We start from the raw sequence: 6,959 nt of genomic DNA on the forward strand, positions 1-6,959 counted from the left end.
TGCCATTAACATTATATCTATCTATAATATATACTAGCGACTTTATCAATTGTTATACAATATGTCATTGGGTTGGAACTTCTTTTCAAAAATAACCAAAATACCCTTATGGACATACAAGATTAACAATTGATTTATCTCATTAGAAGTTCTAAAAAATATAAAAACTTTTATATAGCCTCCTTACACAACATAAAAATTGTATAGAAGTATCAAATTTTACATTTCTATTTTTTTTAAAAAAAATAACTTATCTGTTATATACTATATAAAATACTTTTTTATTGTTGTATTTAATATAAATCATCTTTTATACACTACATAAGATATTTTTGCGCTATTATCTCTTGTATAAGCAAATTCTATATGCCACATAACAATATTTTTTTCTAAAAACTAAATATACCAAAAAAAATTTGAAGCTTATATACAAAATTTCATGCTGTATAAGGAGGCCACATAAAAATTTTCATATTTTTTTTGAAACTTTTAATGAGATAAATCAATTATTAATCTTGTATGTCTCTAAGGGTATTTTGGGTATTTTTGAAAAGAAGACCCAACCCAATGGCATATTGTAGAATAATTAATAAAGTCGTCGGTATATGTAAATGGTAAATCGTTGAAACCCGAATAAACTCAGTGGTATGGATCGAATAGATTCTCTCAAAAGGAGGCGGAACAAGAACAAGGCCCGCAATCTGGAAATGGAGTGCAGGTTTTGGTATCTCATGTAGATGGAGTAATGTGAACAAGGTACTTCCTCCGGTTTCATAAAATATATTTAACTATAATTTACTTTTGTTATAATATTTTATGAGACAAATCTATATATATATATGTTCTTCTAGTATACTTAAACTAAATGTTTTTAAAGTTGCTAGTCAAAGTTATAAAAGTTTGACCTAAATCTTGTCCAAAACATTAAGAATTATGAAACCGAGGAATTACATTCACTGGTGGAGAAACCATCTTTCATCGGTCGGCCGAATTCCACAATAGTCCCGGTTGCAATAAAAACCGAGGCTAAAGATGATCTTTAGTCCCGGTTAAAAAGGGTAACGGGCATATTTGATCTTTAGTCCCGGTTGGTAAATATCATCTTTAGTCCCGGTTCAAATGCTGTCATGGCCAGTCAGGCCCCCCCGGGATCTTTAGTCCCGATTGGTAACACCAACCGAGACTAAAGATCGTAACTTTAGTCCTGGTTGGTGTTATGAACGGGACTAAAGATCCCGGGGATCATTATCCCCAGTTGGTAACACCAACAGGGACTAAAGTCCCACCCCTATATATATGTCTTCTTCCTCCTCCAGCTGCCTGAGCAAGCTTCAAAATTTTTTCAAAAAAGAGGGGAGGTCATGCCAAAATTTCTAGTGAATTTATTTTGGTGATTATATACAAATCGGAGGTGCCTAAAAGGTTAGCAACTTCATCGTCCAATGTTTTTTTTGTCATATTACATTTGGAGCTATGTTTTGCACACTTTTTTGTCTCCAAAATTTAGTTGTAAGTTGATGAGAGAGAAAATTTGTGTGGGGGAGAAAGAATATATAGAAATTTAGTATATTTGCTAAAGAAGGTTTTATAAAATAGTTGAGAAGGAAAATATAGTGAAAGTTAATCTTAAATAATAGAAAACAAACTAAAATGAAAATTAAAAGAAGTAAAACACATTAATATTAGTTTAAAACTTTAGAAATAGTAAATAAGAATTATTTGGTGTAATATTTTATAATTTTTGTATGAATAATGATATGTCATTTTTGTATGACTGTTGAAAGAGTTTGTAATTATTTTATAATTATTGTATGACTATCATTATTGTAAGAATAATTATTTGTGTATGATTTTTTTTTCATGTCATGTAGATGGATCGGCAATGGATGTACGCTAACCGGCGGTCCAAAGAGTTTATTGACGGTGTGCATTATTTTTTGAGAGTGGCCGAAGCTAACAGGCATAAGGGTTTTATTTGTTGTCCATGTAATAAGTGTAAGAATCAGAAGGAGTATTCTGCATCCAGGACTATTTATTTCCACTTGTTTGAGTCGGGGTTCATGCCAAGCTATAATTGTTGGACATCCCACGGAGAGCAAGGTGTTGAAATGGAAGAAGATGAAGTGGAAGATGACAATATTCCGGACTTTGCTCAGTACGTTGGATTTGAAGGAAATCAAACGGGCGAGGAGGAAAGGGATGCTGATGGTAACGACGTTGTGGATGATCTTGGTCAGATGTTGCAGGACGCCAAGGAGGACTGCGAAAGTGAAAAGGGGGCCCATAAATTGGACAAGATGTTAGAGGACCACAGAACGTCATTGTACCCAGGTTGCGAGCAGGGGCACAAAAAGTTGGATACCACTCTGGAGTTCTTGCAATGGAGGCAAAAAATGGTGTTAGTGACAAGGCATTTGGCGATTTATTGAAACTCGTCAAGACCATTCTTCTGAAGGGAAACAAATTGCCCGAGACAACGTATGAGGCTAAGAAGATAGTCTGCCCTCTAGGACTGGAAGTTCAGAAGATTCACACATGTCCGAATGATTGTATCCTATATCGCGGTGAGGAGTACGAGAACCTAGAAGCATGCCCTGTTTGCAAAGCACTACGATACAAGATTTGACGAGACGATCCAGGAGAAGTTGACGGGCAGCTAACAAAGAAGATAATTCCTGCTAAGGTGATGTGGTATTTCCCTATAATACCACGGCTAAGGCGTTTGTTCAGGAACAAGGGGAATGCTAGAATGATGCAATGGCACGCTGAAGAGCGTCAACAGGACGGGATGCTGAGACACCCCACCGATGATTCGCAGTGGCGGAACATCGACAGAAAATTTAAAGACTTTGGAAAGGACGCACGAAACATACGGTTTGGTTTGAGTACGGATGGCATGAACCCTTTTGGAGAGATGAGCAGCGGCCATAGCACTTGGCCCATTACGATGTGTATCTACAACCTCCCCCCATGGCTATGCATGAAGAGGAAGTACATAATGATACCGATTATTATTCAAGGCCCCAAGCAACCTGGTAACGACATCGATGTGTACCTAAGACCACTGGTCGAAGATCTTAAATTGTTGTGGAAGAAGGAAGGTGTCCCCGTGTGGGACGAGGACAAACAGGAGGAGTTTAACCTACGAGCGCTGCTGTTCGTAACCATCAACGATTGGCCTGCACTTAGCAACCTATCCGGACAGTTCAACAAGGGGTACAAGGCTTGCACTCACTGTATGGATGAAACAGAAAGTACGTATCTTAAGCACTGTAGGAAGGTTGTGTACATGGGTCATCGTCGATTCCTTGCAGCAAACCACCCGGTACGGAAGAAAGGCAAGCACTTTAAACATAAGGTGGACCACCGTACGAAGCCTAAACATCGCAGCGGGAAAACAATGTTTGTTATGGTTAAAGATCTTAAAGTAGTGTTCGGAAAGGGGCCTGGAAGCCAGCCTATAGAGAGCGAAGATGGTCACGCGGCGATGTGGAAAAAGAACTCTATATTTTGGGAATTACCCTATTGGGAATTCTTGGACATCCGCCACGCAATCGACGTGATGCACCTCACTAAGAACCTTTGCGTAAACCTTCTTGGCTTCCTAGGTGTATATGGAAAGTCGAAAGATACACTGGAAGCACGTAATGATTTGAAGCATATGAAACAACGCGGCGACCTTCACCCGGAACCAAAGGAGAAAGGAAGCAATTACTTGAGTCCAGCCAGCTACACTCTTAGCAAGGCAGAGAAGAAAAGTATGTTTGAATGCTTGGAGAGCATAAAGGTACCGTCTGGATACTCCACGAATATCAAGCGAATAATAAGCACGAAGGAGAAGAAGTTCACAAACCTAAAGTCTCATGACTGTCACGTGTTGATGACACAACTGCTACCAGTTGTAATAAGGGGTATCCTTCCAAACAATGTCCGGGCAACAATAACGAAGCTATGTGCATTCATGAACGCAATTTCGCAGAAGGTCATCAATCCAGATAGATTAAAAGCCCTTCAGAATGATGTGGTGCAATGTCTTGTCAGTTTTGAGTTGATATTTCCACCTTCATTTTTCAATATAATGACGCATCTGCTTTGTCACCTTGTCAAAGAGATCAGTATTCTCGGGCCTGTGTACCTACACAACATGTTTCCTTTCGAGAGGTACATGGGCGTTCTGAAAAAGTATGTTCGTAACCGTGCTCGTCCAGAGGCAAGCATCGCCAAGGGGTATGGAACAGAGGAGGTCATCGAATTTTGCGTAGAATTTATTGAAGACTTTCGCCCAATCGGGGTACCTGAATCACGCCATGAAGGGAGACTACGGGAAAAGGGAACTCTTGGAAGGAAAGCAATAATGACGGTAGACAACAATTTATTCCGTAAAGCCCATTTCACGGTTGCTGCAACAATCTTCATTGGTAGCTCCTTACATCGAGGAGCACTTGGCTCTAGTTCGCGCCAGAAACATCGGTAAGTCCGATGCATGGATTACACGACATCACATTGATACTTTCCCCGCGTGGCTACGACAACATCTCATGGGTAACGAGACGATCAACCAACAACTGGCCTTCCTGGCGAGGGGACCATCTGGGTTGATCGCGACATTCAAGGGATATGAGATCAATGGGTACACATTCTACACGAGAGCCCAAGACATGAAGAGCACGAACCAAAACAGCGTTGTTCGTATCGATGCCATGGGACACGATGGAACAACTGGCACGTATTATGGTGCCATCGAGGACATATGGGAACTTGACTATGGTCCTCTCAAGGTCCCTCTGTTCCAGTGCCAATGGGTTAGGTTGACTGGTGGAGGCGTAATGATTGATGACAGTGAGATGACAACGGTTGACCTTAACAAGGTTGGATACTCGGACGAACCTTTTGTCCTTACCAATGATGTAACGCAAGTCTTTTACGTGAAGGACATATCTAGCAAAGGAAAGAAGGGCAGAGGGCCTGACGAGCCGAAGCGTCACGTGGTTCTCCCAGGCAAAAGAAAAATTGTCGAAGTTGAGGACAAGACTGACGAGGATTACGATCAGTTTGATGGGCAACCCCCTTTCACGGTGACGATTGACCCTAGCATCCTCCTATCAAATGAAGACACCCCTTACTCACGTAGCGATCACAAGGAGGGAACAATAGTGAGGAGAAAGTACGTCCGGTCAACCGTCACCGCCGATGTATTGCCGTAATTATTGTGTACACGATGTAAACTATTTTGGATGTAATAATTATCCATATAAATCAATTTTTGTATGGCATATGTTAATTACGTACGATTATTAGAGGTTTTAACAATTTTAAATCATGTAATTGCTAGTTACATGCGATAATTAGAATTTTTAAAAGTTTTAAGTCATACATGTGCATTTACATATGTTACTTAGAGTTTTTAACAATTTTAAATCATGTATATGCTAGTTATGTGCGATAATTAGAATTTTTAAAAGTTTTAAGTCATGCATGTGGCATTTACATATGTTACTTAGAGTTTTTAACAATTTTAAATCATGCATATGCTAGTTATATGCGATAATTAGGATTTTTAAAAGTTTTAAATCAGGCTTGTGGCATTTACATATGTTAATTAGAGTTTTTAACAATTAATTTAATATCATTCATATGCTACTTATATATGATTATTCGAATTTTTATTAATTTTAAATCATGCATGTCGTATGTATTTACATATGTTAATTAGAGTTTTTAACAATTAATTTAATATCATTCATATGCTAATTATATAAGATTATTAGAATTTTTACTAATTTTAAAACATGCATGTTGTATGTATATACATATGTTAATTACAATTTTTAACAATTTAATATCATTCATATGCTAAGTATATATGATTATTAGAATTTTTATTAATTTTAAATCATATATTTGCTTATTACGTTTTATCCACTTAATTTACTACAGACAACAATAATTTTTCGAAGTAATTGTCATTAATTTTTCGACTTTAAATAATTTTAATGCATTATTTTCTATTTTAGAAACACATATGTAATGGAAATTAATATTCAGTGCGCTTATCAGTAGTCCCGGTTCTTAACCCTAACCGGGTTTAAAAAGAATTTAGAAATAGTGGGAAAATATCTTTAGTCCCGGTTGACGAGAACAACCGGGAGTAAATTCTTTACTCCCGGTTGTTCTCATCAACCGGGACTAAAGATCTAGGGGTATATATATTCCCGATGCGCGCCCTCGTCTTCTCCACCAACACTTAGAAGTTTTTTCCCCGATCGATCTGTCTCGGATTCTCCTTCACCGCCACTGCCTAGGGCATCCCCGCGCCGACGCCGCCGTCGTATCTCGCCGTCGTCTCGCGCGCGCCGTCGTCGCCGCCTCCACCGCCGCCGCATCTCTAGGGTGAGAGCCGCCGCCGCCTCCCTCTCTCTCTCTCTCTTCCCCCAAACCGCCGCCGGCTACCTCGTTGCCGACGCCGCCGCCGACGTCGTCGCGGCCGAACACGACTCCGCCGCGCCGACGATGCCTACCCCGACCTCGATGCGGCCGGCACCGACGACAACGTCACGACGAAGCTGCAAAGCCGACGAAGCCGCGCCACGACGCCGCGGCGGCACGACACGCCGAGACACCACGACGTCGCCGCGGCACGGCACCGCCGCGCCGCCACACCATAGCCGTGTGACGCCGCCGCCGCACCACGCCGATGCCGCGCCGCCACGCCGCCGCTGCGCCAAGCTGCAGCCGCGCAGCCCCGCCGCCGCTCCGCTGCCGCCACGTGAATGAATGAACGTGAACGAGAACGTGAACATGAACGAACGAACGTGAACGTAAACGTGAACGTGAACGAACGAACGTGAACGTGAACGAACGAAACGTACGTGAACGAGAACGTGAACGAACAAACGAACGAACGTGAATGAACGAATGTTAACGAACGTGAACGAACGTTAACGAACGTGAACGTTAAC

The 6,959-nt window shown here is 40.9% G+C and overlaps 1 pseudogene; it reads left to right on the forward strand.

The window, feature by feature from the left end:
• The first annotated feature begins 1,547 nt into the window (after positions 1–1,547).
• On the forward strand, positions 1,548–5,183 carry LOC127762560 (uncharacterized; annotated as a pseudogene).
• Positions 5,184–6,959: the final 1,776 nt, after the last annotated feature.

This window comes from Oryza glaberrima, chromosome 2 (assembly GCF_000147395.1).
Source record: "Oryza glaberrima chromosome 2, OglaRS2, whole genome shotgun sequence".
Classification (NCBI taxonomy): domain Eukaryota; kingdom Viridiplantae; phylum Streptophyta; class Magnoliopsida; order Poales; family Poaceae; genus Oryza; species Oryza glaberrima.